Source organism: Sminthopsis crassicaudata, chromosome 4 (assembly GCF_048593235.1).
Source record: "Sminthopsis crassicaudata isolate SCR6 chromosome 4, ASM4859323v1, whole genome shotgun sequence".
Lineage (NCBI taxonomy): Eukaryota > Metazoa > Chordata > Mammalia > Dasyuromorphia > Dasyuridae > Sminthopsis > Sminthopsis crassicaudata.
Genome location: NC_133620.1, coordinates 74,139,425 through 74,154,615, shown reverse-complemented (window position 1 = coordinate 74,154,615; position 15,191 = coordinate 74,139,425). Strand labels below are relative to the sequence as shown.

The 15,191-nt window shown below is 35.5% G+C and overlaps 1 protein-coding gene across 1 annotated transcript in view; it reads left to right on the top strand.

The window, feature by feature from the left end:
• The window catches only part of NIBAN1 (niban apoptosis regulator 1), a 192,261-nt gene that overhangs the window by 733 nt on the left and 176,337 nt on the right, over positions 1-15,191 (top strand). The gene's annotated exons all lie outside the window — the stretch shown is intronic.

Sequence of the window (15,191 nt, the reverse complement as noted above, 5' to 3'; positions counted from 1 at the left end):
AGCCATCTCTCTGGTCCCCAGAAGTGCCCAACGCGTCCTGGCTCTGAGACAGGTCGAGCCGGCTTGCTTTGGCAGGGACTGAGCCCGGGGATCATCGTTTCGCCTTCTAGAAGTTCTTGGGAAACCTTAGGATAAAACAAGGATTCCCTTCTCCACATCGTGGGGTTGAGGTTCGTTTTCCTATTAGCGCCGACTGGTTTATTTCCTCAGGAGGAGAAAAAAAAAAGGTGATGGCTTTACTTTCCCAGGTTTGAAAGGTTCCTTTCCTTGCGCCACAGAGAAGGAAAGCAGAAGAGGAACAGTCTCCTGTTTTGCAACTGTTGCAAAAGTTAATAGATAAGGAGAAGCTGTATTTTGTGAGAATTTTGTAAGCTCTGGACACGAGAAGGTGGTTCTGGAAAGATTTGGGTACAGTATCAAAATGCGAACCGAGCAGAAACTGCAACAGAAGTCGCCCCTCCACTCCGTTCTCCTTCCTAGGTGTAAATGGAACCCTTCCCTATAGTATCCTCAAAGAACGGGGTCAGCCGCTCGGAAGCACCAAGGATGGCAAGTTTTAAGCGAACACGTTTCATATTAAGACCGAAGCTAAAATTTCTGGGCTCAGAAAATGTCATCTATCAACTGAGAGCAGGAAAGCAAACATAAACCCCCCTAATTTACCATAGTCCTCTTTAAGAGAAGCCTGAATTGTGCTCGATTCTTACTTGACACTTTACCTTGTCTTTCAGAAAAAGACTTTTCCTCTTAAGAGGAAAACATTTAATTAGTTTTTTTTTTTTTTTTCCTCATCTTCATTTAGAGCACGGCACTACTAAGAGTCTTTGGATAAGGTGAATCCAGAGCATTTTTAAGAAGAGTGAATCGATAATTTTTAAGTGCTTATTATGCGCCAGATATTATGCTAATAGCTGAGGATACAAAAAGAGGCAAAGACAAGCCTGCTTCTCCAGGAGTTCACCATCTAATGAGCGACCAAGATAGTTGATTTTCTTTTTAGTTCAGAAACCAAGTGAATAAGTTTATTAAGAGCCTTTCATGTGTAAGTCCACAGAAAGAGAATCACTGTTATGTTGTGCTTTTAGACCAAAGAGGGGGAGCAAGAGGACATAGCCTTTCCTTGAAACACTTAATTTCCTACAATTGCTTATAAGAAGGAGAAAACACGAGTGAATTATTTATATAAACAAAAGAATAAGAACAATCATAACATCGTTAGGAGGGGGGAGAAGACAGATGTAGATCAAAATAATGAAGAGAGGTTAATATTTGTTAGGAAAATTACATTATAGTTTATTATTATGTTATAGAATATATATAGGATTATAATATAATATAATATGATCTATATAACATGATTATATTATAGACTGTCTCAGGAAAGATTAGATGAACCTATAACTAGAATAGGATAATAGATGACATTTTTATAGCACTTTACATTTTCATTCAGCTGTTGTTATTTATTTAAAGTAGGTTAACACCCTGCACCTGTGCACTTGTGCACCCTAGCACACCTATACTGTCTTTGAGGTTTTCTTGATAAAGATACTGGAGGAGTTTGCCATTTTCTTCTCCAGTGGATTAAGGCAAACAAGTGTTAATTGATTTGCCTAGAGTCATACAGCTAATAAGTGTCTGAGGTCTTTCTGACTCCAGGCCCACTGAGTCACCCACCTGCCTCTACTATACACATTACTATTGTCAAAATATGAAGAGCTCCCCATATGGATGTTGGAATACTTCATTCTATCTTAGGCTCTCTCAAATCCCTGTGTGAAAAGGGAATGGAAAAAGTGAAGTTTTGTTATTCTCTCCTTTTCTAAGAGACTTCTCTGTACAGTCCCTTCTATTTCAATTTCTCTGAATAGGAGGCATCCTCTAGTCCCTCATTGATCTTTTCCAAGTCACTTTCTGTAACGTTGGGGATACCATCATGAAACAAATCCTAAGAATAGAGTAATATTACAAGGACAATTTTAATTGTCTTCAAATGGGTCTTCAATGGGTCTGCAAAACTAATTTTATTTTTAGGATCAGCTCACCAGAGCCCCTTTAATAGAAGACACGCTATATGATGCATTGTGGTCACTTTATGGCATTTTCTTAATGCAGAATCACTAGTGCAAAAATGTGCCAGAGGCCAGGTCAGAAGCAACAACAGTCGTGGTTTTTTATTTTGGGAGCTGCTTAAAACCATAGGGTAGTTTCTTTTAAAAAAATCATTTTCCTGTGTTAGTAATAGTTTTATTTCCTTTTTTTTGGTTGGCATTGTCATTTTTAAATGAAATAAGAAAGGAAATAAAATTACCAGTAGCTCTGTCTTTCTTGAATAATTCAAGTCCAAGGTCAGAAAATGCTGACATATTAATGTTGCAGATCAGTCCTACATGGGGAGGACAGCCACCAATTGCCAAGCATCCGACAAAACTTCTAGACAGGGTGATAGAAGTTGACCCTCAAAATTGGCACCTCTTCCTAGCTTTGCCATCAATTAGTGTTTATTTTAGAGAAGTCATTTTACTTCTTAGTGGCTCTATTTCTTCAACTGAAGTTCAATTCAGTTCAATGTAATGATCAATTAATGCAATTTAAGTACATGAGATAAAAAGATGAAAAAAAATGTACATGATCCTTGTCTTTACGTAATTTATAATATAAGGGGGGTAATTTAATATGCAAATTATTAAATTACTAATTAACTCTTAGGTTATATAGTGGAAGTGTCAGACCTAGAGTCAAAAAGACTCATCTTCCTGAGTTCAAATATAACCTCAGATATTTGCTAGCTGTATGACCCTGGGCAAGTCACTTAACCCCATTTGCCTTAGTTTCCTCATCTGTAAAACGAGCTGGAAAAAGAAATGGCAAATCATTCCAGTATCTTTGCCAAGAAAACTCCAAATGGGGTCATGAAGTCATATATGACTGAAAAACGACTAAAAGGAATTAACTCATGGTTATAACTCATGACAATACAAAGCATTTTCCTCATATTAGCCTAATAGGGAAAGTTTTCAAGTATTATTATACTAGTTTTCTTTTTTTCTCTCTCTCTTTTTTTCCTTTTTTCTGAGGATGGGGTTAAGTGACTTGCCCAGGGTCACACAGCCAGGAAGTATTAAGTGTCTGAGACCAGATTTGAACTCCCAGTCCTCCTGAATTCAGGGCTCTATCCACTGTGCCACCTAGCTGCCCCTATTATACTAGTTTTAAAGATGGGGGTACTAACTTGCCTAAATTCATAAAATTAGCATAGTGCCTGACACCCTATATAAATGTTAGCTATTGTTATTATCAAATGGGATAATAATTTTTAAAGCTTTTTATTTTCAAAACATATACATATAGTTTTCATCCTCTAAAAACCTTGTGTTCCAAATTTTTTTCTCCTTCCTTTCACCACATCTCCTCTTCTAGATGGCAAGTAATCTATGTTAAACATGTGCAATTCTTCCATACATATTTCCACAATTATCATCCTGTACAAAAAAAAAATCAGATTAAAAAGGGAAAAATGAGAAAGAAAACAAAATGCAAGTAAACAACAACAAAAAAGTTAAAATACTATGCTATGATCCTCACTTAGCCCCAACAGTTCTCCCTCTGGACACAGATAGCTTTCTCCATCACAAAATCATTGGAACTGGCCTGAATCACTTCATTGTTGAAAAAAGCGGTGTTCATCAGAATTGATCACTATATAATCTTCTTATTGCTGTATACAATGTTCTCCTATTTCTTCTGCTCACTTCACTCAGCATCAGTTCCTCTAAGTCTCTCCAGGTCTCTCTGAAATCATCCTGATGATCATTTCTTATGGAATAATAATATTTCATAACCTCATATACCATAACTTAGTCATTCTTCAATTGATGGGCATCCACTCAATTTTCATTACAAAAAGGACTGCCACAAACATTTTTGCACATGTGGGGTCTTTCCCCTTTTTTATGATTTCTTTGGGATACAGGCCCAGTAGAGACACTGCTAGATCAAAGGGTATTCACGTTTTGGTAGCCCTTTGGGCATAGTTGAGACAATATTTGTAAAGAATTTTGCAAATATGAAAGTACTATATAAATACTAGGTATTATCTGAGCCATGCAGCATATCTGCCTAATAAGGCAAGTTACTTCACTGCTGTCAGCTTCAGTTTCCCCATCTATAAAAGGGGGATAATAATAGCACCTGCTGTCCAGGATTGTTATGAGGCTCAAGTGACATAATATTTGTAAACTTCTTTGCAAACATAAAGATACTATAAAATGTTATAGTATGATGACAAGGAAATTTGCTTAAAAATCACACAAGTTTAACCTATATTGGCTTGTTCATTATCTTGGAGGAAAGGGAGAAAAATTTGGAACACAAGGTTTTATAAAGGTGAATGTTGAAAATTATCTTTGCATGTATTTGGAAAAATAAAATACTATTAAGGAAAATACAATTTTAGAATGCTATTAAGGAAAAAAGTTATATATCATTTGAGATTTCATAGTATATTTATCTAGTAGGCATTCATTGTTCCTAAAAGACCAAAACAAAATTGCTGACCTCAAGAAGCTTTTATTTAAAGAGAAATTTTAGAATACCAGGGAACGAGTCCAGTATTGTGATAGGGCTGAATCCTTTGAATCATAGGGTTTTGTTTTTTTTGGGGGGGTTTGGTACCATATTTTTTTTAAATTATAGCTTTTTATTAGTAAAATAGATGCATGGGTAATTTTTCAGCATTGACAAAATTCAACCTTTTGTTCCAATTTTTCCCCTCCTTCCTCCCACTCCCTTCCCCAGATGGCAGATAGACCAATACATGTTAAATATGTTAAAGTATATGTTAAATACAATACATATACACATATCCATACAGTTATTTTTATGCACAAGAAGAATCAGACTTTGAAATAATGTGCGCTTAGCCTGTGAAGGAAATAAAAAATGCAGGTGGACAAAAACAGAGGGATTGGAAATGTTATGTAGTGATTCACACTCATTTCCCAGAGTTCTTTTGTTGGGTGTAGCTGGTTCTATTCATTATTGAACAAATGGAACTGATTTGGTTCATCTCAATGTTGAAGAGGACCACGTCCATCAGAATTGATCATCATATAGTATTGTTGTTGAAATATATAATGATCTCCTGGTCCTGCTCATTTCACTCAGCATCAGTTGATGTACGTCTCTCCAGGCCTTTCTGAAATCATCCTGCTGGTCATTTCTTACAGAACAATAATATTCTATAACATTCATATACCACAATTTATTCAGCCATTCTCCAACTGATGGAAATCCACTCAGTTTCTAGTTTCTAGCCATAATAAAAAAGGCTGCCACAAACATTCTTGCACATGTGGCTCCCTTTCCTCCTTTAAGATCTCTTTGTGATATAAGCCCAGGAGTAACACTGCTGGATCAAAGGGTATGCTCAGTTTGATAACTTTTTGAGTATAGTTCCAAATCGCTCTCCAGAATGGCTGGATGTATTCACAATTCCACCAACAATGTATCAGTGTCTCTGTTTTCCCATATCCCCTCCAACATTCAGCATTATCTTTTCCTGTCATCTTAGCCAATCTGAGAGGTGTGCAGGTATCTCAGAGTTGTCTTAATTTGCATTTCTCTGATTAATAATGACTTGGAGCATCTTTTCATATGGCTAAAAATAGTTTCAATTTCTTCATCTGAAAATTGTTCATATCTTTTGACCATTTAGTAATTGGAGAATGGCTTGATTTCTTATAAATTTTTCCCCCCTGAGGCTGGGGTTAAGTGACTTGCTCAGGGTCACACAGCTAGGAAGTGTTAAGTGTCTGAGACCAGATTTGAACTCGGGTCCTCCTGAATTCAGGGCTGGTGCTCTATCCACTGTGCTTACCTAGCTGCCCTGATTTCTTATAAATTAGAGTCAATTCTCTATATATTTTGGAAATGAGGCCTTTATCAGAACCTTTGACTGTAAGAATGTTTTCCCAGTTTGTTGTTTCCCTTTTAATCTTGTCTTCATTAATTTTGTTTGTACAAAAACTTTTAAATTTGATATAATCAAAACTTTTTATTTTGTGTTTAATAATTATCTCTAGTTCTTCTTTGGTCACAAATTCCTTCCTCTTCCATAGGTCTGAGAGGTAAACTATTCTATGTTCCTCTAATTTATTTATATTCTCATTCTTTATGCCTAGATCATGAACCCATTTTGACCTTATCTTGGTGTATGGTATTAAGTGTGGGTCAATGCCTAATTTCTGCCATACTAATTTCCACTTTTCCCAGCAGTTTTTGTCAAACAGTGAATTCTTATCCCAAAATCTGGGGTCTTTGGGTTTGTCTCTGCTTCTTATTACCTCTGTGAACCTGGGCAAAGCATTACCTTCCCTGAGTCTTTATCTAAAATGAAGGTATTAGACCAGATGCCTTCCAAGTCCCTTCCAGCTATGGCTCTTTGATGCTGTGATCCAAAGAATTAGCCCAATCTGAACTTTTAGATCTGATGGAGGAAAAGGTAGGATTTGGAGATCCAGAAGGAGTGCAATGAGCTGGGAGTGGAATTAGAAGACATGGGTCCAAATCCTAGCATTCTCTTACTAGCTGGGTAATGTTGGTTTCTCTGGGGCTCAGTTTCCTAATCTGTAAAGTTAAGGGTTTGTACTAGTTGACTTTGGAAATTCCCTTTAGCTTTTGATTTAGTTTCCTGTGATTTCTCTAGAACATGTATGTTTGTTCTAACTGATATGCAGATGGCCTCTACTACCAGATTAGGCTAGCCCTGAAGCTTGGAACTGCAAGCCTGAGTGGAAGTGGGAAGGAGGAAAAGAAATAGAAGTAAGAAAACTCAGCTCCACTGGGAAACAAACATATGTTGTTAAATATAATTAAATAAATATGATAATAGACTATTAAATATTGCTGTCATTTCAGTCATGTTCAAGTGTCTGTGACCCCATTTGGGGCTCTCTTTGCAGAAATACTGAAGTGGTTAGCCATTGCTTTTTCCAGCTCATTTTACAGATGAGGAAACTGAGGTAAATAGAGTAGGTGACTTGACTGTGGCCACACACAGCTGGTGAAGTGTCTGAAATCAGTTTTGAAATCAAGATGAGTCTTCCAGGTTTAATACTCTATCCACTCATTACATACACATACACACATTATACATACATACATATATATATATATGTTACTAAATATTATTAAATATAAGCTGTTAAAGCTTAGAGCTACACTAAGACTTGGAACATCGTGTATTGATTTTCGACTTGCTATTTTTTGTTCTTGCTATGTTTCTGTGCATAATGAGATACTGATGAAGCCAGGGGAAATTTGGAATGAGTAGCACTTTATAAGGAGGGTAACTGCTACAGTAAAGAAGTATTTAGAGCTAATTCTGTTTCATGTACATGGCAATGTAGTATAATAATTATAATGGTTAGAAAGCTATTTTGAAGTCAGGACCACCCGGGTTCAAGACCTATTTTGGACACATTGGCTGTGTGATCCTAAGCAAATCATTTAACCTCTTGATCAGTTGTGTCACACTCAAATAGAAACCCAATTTACTAAACCCTATACAACAATCCTGCTGGTCATATATTAACATAGAAAATCACATAGTAACATTTAAAATTTATTGATTTGTTGTATTTTATGTTGTGTTTTTTTCTATTGTATTTTTGTGTGACCCTATACAAGTCACTTAACCCTGATTTTACTCAGTTCCTCATCTGTAAAATGGGGACACACTTGAAAAAGAAACAACTCTAATATATAAGCCAAAAAACCCCATAGACTCTATTGTCACATAGAGGCAGGTATGTTTGAATAACTGAAAAATAATGTTGTTTTTCTATTTATTTATTTGCTTTTTTTTTTTTTTTTTGCAGAGGCAATTGGGGTTAAGTGATTTGCCCAGGGTCATACAACTAGAAAGTGTTAAGTGTCTGAGGTCACATTTGACTCAGGTCCACCTGACTTTAGGGCTAGTGCTCTATCCACTGTACCATCTAGTTGCCCCTATTTTGAAATTTATTTTGTTAAATAGTTCCTGAAGGAGCTTTGGACTGCATGTTTGACACCTCTGCTCTGGGTGACTCTAGGATTATAAATTGTAGAGAAAGTGCAGACCTCCCTTGGTAGAGGGAGCTTCACTCTGAGACTTCCCTAACTCATTGGATTCTAGCTCTAGCCACTACCCCTTTAGGTGAACATTCTCAAGGAAACCCAACAATCCTTGGATAGACTAAGGACATCTCAATACCTGCTTTTTAATCATCTTGCCTTAATGAAAGGAGAGTATTCTGAAGAAACAGGACAAGAGAAATGGGATGGAACTCAGCCACCTCCCCCTGCTCCGTGCTAGTAGATCTTTGTGCCAGTCTCAAAAATTTCTTGTGGGGTAATGGAGACACACACGCACACACACACACACACACACACACACACACACACACACACACACACACAGCCAGATCCAGAGAGAGAGACAGAAATACAGAGAGACAGAGAGAAAGCCAGGGAGGGGGGGGGGGGGAGACAGAGACAGAGAGAGAAAGAGACAGAGACAGAGAAATACACAGAGAGGAGAGAGAGGGAGAGAGAGAGAGAGAGAGAGAGGAGGGAGAGGGAGAGGGAGAAGGAGAGGGAGAAAGAGAGAGAGAGAGAGAGAGAGAGAGAGAGAGAGAGAGAGAGAGAGAGAGAGAAGAGAGAGAGTGAGAGAAGAAACATGACTCAACATGGAAGCAGTTGAGGGCTAAATTGCATAAATTGAGAGAATGATTAATGCTGTGGAGACTATGAAACTGACAGTGCTGATTCATTTGCTATAGACTAGGAAAAAGACTTTAATTTTTCTCCATTGAAAACTCTGGGAAGGTGTAAATTGGATGATCTAAAGATGTAAAGGGCAACATCCTTGTGACAGGTCCCCTATTTGAGCCAAACTGATGGAAACATTTTCTTCTGAATCTAATTTTAAAAGTTGATGTATGATAATTACATAGACAGAATGCTGCTTTTGGTTCATTTTCGAGCTTGGAAATTTAAATTCTTTGCCAGTAAAATTGACAAAATAAATAAAAAACAAAAATTAAAAACAAATAAATAATAATACTCAGAAGCATATGGTGTACATGTGACATGGTATAAGCATAATAGTATTGTCATTTATTATTATATTCTCATTATAAATAATACTTGAGAATGAGGGGAGGGTTGAAGTCTATTATGTAGAATAGGGGAGAAAGACAAAGAGATAGTATATCTGTTATACTTTAAAAAAATATGAGTTAAAAGTAGGCCACAATACCTAAAATATTAATAGTTGGATGATCATCCAAATTTAAACACACACACACACACACACACACACACACACACACACACACACACACACACACAGCTCAGCAACTCTAAATTCAGTGCAGATTTTTCTCTTTTGAAAATGGAAAATTCAATTTAACAAGAGACAAGCAAGTTCCTGCCAATAAGAAAAAGTCATTCCAACTTTGGAAAGTGTTCTTTGCACTGTGTATTACTGTGTATTCTTTTCTTTAGGGGAGAGAATGGTGGAGGTAGGAGGAAGGGTTAAAGTTATGAAAGCAGGGTCATTAATATACTTTTCCAAATGTGTAAGAATCCAGTCCAGAAAAAGACATTAAATTTTTTATTTGGAAAGATACAATATAAGTTTTTTTACTCTGGGAGTCTCCAGATGTTAGCGGTGGGAGGGAAGAGCTAGTAGTGATTTGAGGGAAATTTGAAGAGTATTTACAATGCTGCATCTGGTGCCAGGGCAGGAAAATGGTCTTTCATGCCAATGTGATTCTATAAGGTGACTGATAAGACTATGTCAAAAAACTGGGACTTTAGTCTCTTCTTCCTCTTTCTTTTCTTCCTTTGGCCAAAAATGCTCCATCTCTTTAGCAGTTTCTTTTTTTTTTTTTTCTTTTCCTTTTTTTTTTTAAACTATCTATTCTGTTAATTCACTTGGTCTAGAAAGTTTTAAAGGAATATCTTCCTATATCTGCCTTTCTTGGTCTGGAACACTCCCCATTTAGTATTTATATCTCCTGTAATTCCATTTCTTCTTTTTCTTTCTCTGCAAACTTTTCCTATATTCATATTGAGACATGGGACATAAGAAATTTAAGGCAATAATGGAGTTCTTGGAAAATGGATTGTTAAATGAGATGTTTTTGTCTTTATTGTTTAACCTATTCATATTTCTAACAGTGAGAATTTCAGTATTAGGACTAAGAAGAGGGATTTTTGCTGGGATAATGCTTGCAAATTCTTCTCCTTAGGGAACAGCTTAGTTTGCCAACATAGTTTTGTTGCCATGCATCCCATGTCAAATAGAACAGGGCCTTTAAATTTTTTTCACCTGAGAAATTTTTACACAATTCTGGATAGATAGGCATATAAAACAACATTTACTGATAAGAAATCATAAATTTATTTTAAAACAATTCTTTGGTATACATATGATTTTATCTTTTATTAAAGACGAAAGCGAATCTGTACCCTAATGAGATGGATGTGCTTGTTATATACATAATTAAGTGTTGGTGGAATTTTTGATACCTATTACTACTGCCAATTTTTTCTTGACTTCCACATTCAGTTATGTGAGCCCCATGTGAGGTTGTGACCCACAGTTTAAGAAACTTTGAAGCAGAACAGTGGATAAAGTTTATGCTATGTGCATGAGAAGACATAGTCTTGGTAGGTCTAATCAGTGTCACTTTTTCACTTTGCTAGAGCAGCTTTGATATACGTACACTTCCCTTCCTCTCAAAGAAACATAATTTTCAGCTCTTAGTTGGTTTAGTGGCAATACTGGAGCCAGGTCAGCGCTTGGTTGGTTGATTGTTGTACTTCCTTCTTAAAGAGGACTGCATCAAGTCAGGGCATAGTTATCCCAAGAGATGTATCCATTCCCCCTTTCTCAGTGTTTTTTTCCCTAGGTCTAACTTTGTATCTGGTTGATGAGTTGGGGAATGATTGAATTGTGAACACCTGAATGAAAAACAATATTACTGTGCTGTGAGAAATGATGAATCTGATGAATACAGAAAAGCATAGGAAAACTTATGTGGATTAATGCAAAGTGAAATAAGTAGAACCAGAAAACAACCTCCATGATTACAAGAATGTAAATGGAAAGAACAGTAACAAAGCAATTGAAATTTAATGCTGTGAACTTATAATAAAACCTGATCACCAAAGAAAGCCCCTTTCCTTGTTTTATTTCATGTTAATGCCTTCCTTCTGAGATTACTTCCAAATTATCTTGAATATATCCTATTTGTACATGGTTGTTTTCATGGTGTCTGCTCCATTAGACTGTGAGATACTCTCTAAAGAAGGGACTTTTTTCTTTTCCCTTTCTTCTTATCCTCAATGCTTATCAGTTCCTGGCACATCGTAGGTACTAAATGTAGGCTTCTTGACTTGACTTGATACCTTTTCTGTTGCTTTTTTTTTTTTTTTAAACAGATGTGGGAAGGAGGGATTTTGGTATAGAACACTTCATATAATGTAATACTCTTTCTGAATGTTGTTTAGTTTTTGCTAAACTGGTCTCTCTTTTTCTTCTTTTTTTTTTGTAAATGATAGTTCTTTAGAAAGTGGGAGAGGACTATATCAAGGAATATAGATATTATAAAACCAAAATATATTAAAAATTAATTTTAAAAAGTTACTTAGGTACACAATACACATTAAAACAAGGTATGGGTACAAAGTGAATCTCAATCAAGAGTACTAAAATTGGGGCAGCTAGGTGGCACAGTGGATAGAGCACCAGCCTTGAATTCAGGAGGACCAGAGTTCAAATCTGGTCTCAGACACTTAACACTTCCTAGCTGTGTGACCCTGGGCAAGTCACTTAACACCAGCCTCAGGAAATTATTTCATACCTTCTTGATTTGGGATTCAAATTCACTGGTTTCCATTTTACAATGGAAGAAAAAATAGAATTATGAAATCTTCGACTTGGAAGACACCATAGAAGTCATCTAGAACTCAGCTTCTTCAATAGAGTTTATATGGGTATTGCAACTGAATGTAGGGTTGTGAAATTATGATTCATTATCAGTGAATTTTTTATTTTTATACCTATTTAATTAAATTAATTAATTCATATTTATTTATTTATTTATTTTAGCAGATACTTAACAATGTCCTGTGTAGTCTTCTCCAGACTAAATATTCCTGGATTATGCAATCTAAATTCACATGACAGAAATATTAATCCTTCACCATCCTATTGATTATTGCCTCCTCTGGATACCTGTTAAATTGTTAGTGTTTCTCTTAAAGTGAACTGAACGGAAATGAAATCAATGTTTTCAAAGTCATCATCTTCAGGGTTCATCTCAATTCAACAAGTACCTACAACATTGTGTCAGGTACCACAGATACAAAGACAAAACAAAAAATAGTTTCTTAAATTTAAACATACAATCTATTGGGGATTCAATATTTAAAGAGGTAAATAACTAGAATATAGTTTTGAGGATACAGAGAATACAATCAGTCAGCCAGCATTTATTAAGTGACAACTATGATACCATTTTAGGTTGGGGAGGATGGATATGAAAACAACAAAGACAACAATGAAATAGTTCTTGCTCTCAAGGAACATGTATTCTGTCACTCTCTTATGAATCTAAGTATTCATATGTATATAGACATACAAAATATATGTAATATACATATAGATTAAGAGTTATTTTGGGGGAAGGACAAGGAGAGATTAGAAAAGTAATCACCAAGAAGATGACATCTTTGTTGAGTCATGAAGGAATGGAAGGATTCAAAGAAAAATCTGTTGTGTAAAAACAGGGGAAAAGAGTGCCAAATAGATCAGAAAATAACCAATAGGTCAGTTTGTCTGGAAAAGATTTTTAAATGCCAACTTGAGGAATAAGTATCATATCCAATAGACAATAGTGAGCCAATGAATGTTTTAGAACAGGAGAGTGACATGGTCAGACTTGTACTTTAAGAAGATAATTTTTGGCAGCTTTGGGATCGTAAGGAGGAGAGAATCTAGGAGCATAATTAGGTGACTATTACAATAGACTCGATAAGAGGAAATGACTTGACCATATAAGTGTGTAAAAGGGAATATATGTGAAATATGGTAGAAACAGAATTGACAAGCTGTGGCAATGACTTGGATATATTGAGGGAGAGAGACACAGAAGACTTAAGTGTGACTATGAAGGTGTAAATCTAAAAGATTGGTAACTTCCACAGAAAGAGGAAAGTCTTTAGGAGGTGAAGGGAATAAGCATTTTTATTTTATCTACTAGGTGCCAGTCATTGTTCTAAGCACTTAAAAACAGGTTTAGGATGAAGATAATCCATTGTGTTTTAGGATAAACAACGGCAGTCTTTTTAAGGACATCTTCTCCTTACACTTTTACTAATAAAACTTAAAATTGTATTTTTCTTAGTAACTGCTTTTCAGTGTTACTTATCTTGTGGTCAAATAAAACTCCCTATTATTTCAGCAATTTGAGGTCATTTTGAATCATTTGCCTATTATACTTCCTCTTTATCCAAGCTTTTCACCCCATGTACAAGCTAATAAAAATATTGACCAGGACAAGGCTATGGACAGTCCTAAAGTACTCCTTCAGACATTTAATGTTTAACATAAGGAGTTCACATCTATCTCTTGTCTGAAAATTATGAAAAATCTGCTGAAATATCTTGTTGAAATTAATATATATTCTCTTTAGAAATTATTCTGGTCTACCTATTTAAGAAATGTACAGTCTTCCCTACTGTTCTGCTGGGCATATGCCAATGTTCTTTTTCCCCCTCTTTTTGAGGGGTCTTTTTTCATTTTCTATTTTATTTTTTCTTATTTTGCATTTAAGTTTTAAATAAATAAAATTTAAAAATAATTTTTTTCTTCTGGAAAAAGAAATATACAAAAGTTAGTAGTGAAGTTTTTTTTTTTTTTTTTTTTTTTTTTTTAGTGAACCTATGCTAGTGCTAAGGTATTATTACTTAAAAAAACAAAAAAAAAAAAAAAACAAAATAAAAACAAAAACAAAACAGAACTTGAAAAGCACTTGTTCTTAAGAAGTCAGCCTAGTATTTTGGTGGAGATTGACATCAAGTTGGCTGATCTGGAATCTGTAGAATCCATTTTCATCTTCATCCCTTTCTTCCACTATGAAAATTATCTTCAATCTTCTGACTGACATTCTTCCCTAATATGTAACATATATTCTCTGGTACTCTCTCCTTTAGCCAAATCTGCTATATTTGTTCTCAGGATTCTAGAGGAGCATTTTGAGGAACTACAGTGTCTCTCCTCTACTACCACCAATTCAAGTCACCCAACTTTTTTCCAATCCATTTTTAGGGGGCCAGTAACAAATATTCCAGTTCCTTTTTAGCTTTTACAAAATGATATTTATTACAAAGATATACCAAGAGCAAACATATAAATGTTTCTCCCTATTATATCTGGGACATATTCTCCCCCACACGACCTCAGTCTTTTAGGAAGTAGGCTCAAAACCCTAAGTTCCTACATAATACCAATCCCCCAATGTGTCTAGATACAGCATCATAACTAACTTTGAAATCTTAAAGTCAGAGATTATTCCTTTCATCTGGAACAGAAAAGAACAAATGAAAAGGCCTTATGGTCCCAGAATGGGAAGAGTCCTCAGATCCTTTCCCTTACACTATTTCTTTATTTTTTTGGTGAACTATCATTAATATTGTTGATGCTCTTTTGGGGGCAGCTGGTGGTACAGTGAATAGAGAACAACAACAAAAATAACACTTTTTTAGACCTTCAGATTTAGTTCATGAAGCCCTTTTGTAATAATCTTTTTTTTTCATAAATCTCAGAGAAACCTCAAAAGCTTTTGTTTTTTTGATACTATAGTTACAAGTAAATGCTACTTTTTACTATGAAACTTTCTCTTGTTCACTAGTTTTCACTTGTGTCTGACTTCTTGACCTCCCATTGGAATTTTCTTGGCAAAGATATTGGAGTGTTTTGCTGTTTCCCTTTCTAGTTCATTTTACAGATGAGGAAACTGAGACACACAGGGTGAAATGACTTCCTCAGAGTCATACAGCTAGTATCTGAGGCCAGATTTGAACTCAGAAACTTCCTATCTCTCCAAATGCAGATCCATTTTGTTGCTTTATTTTGC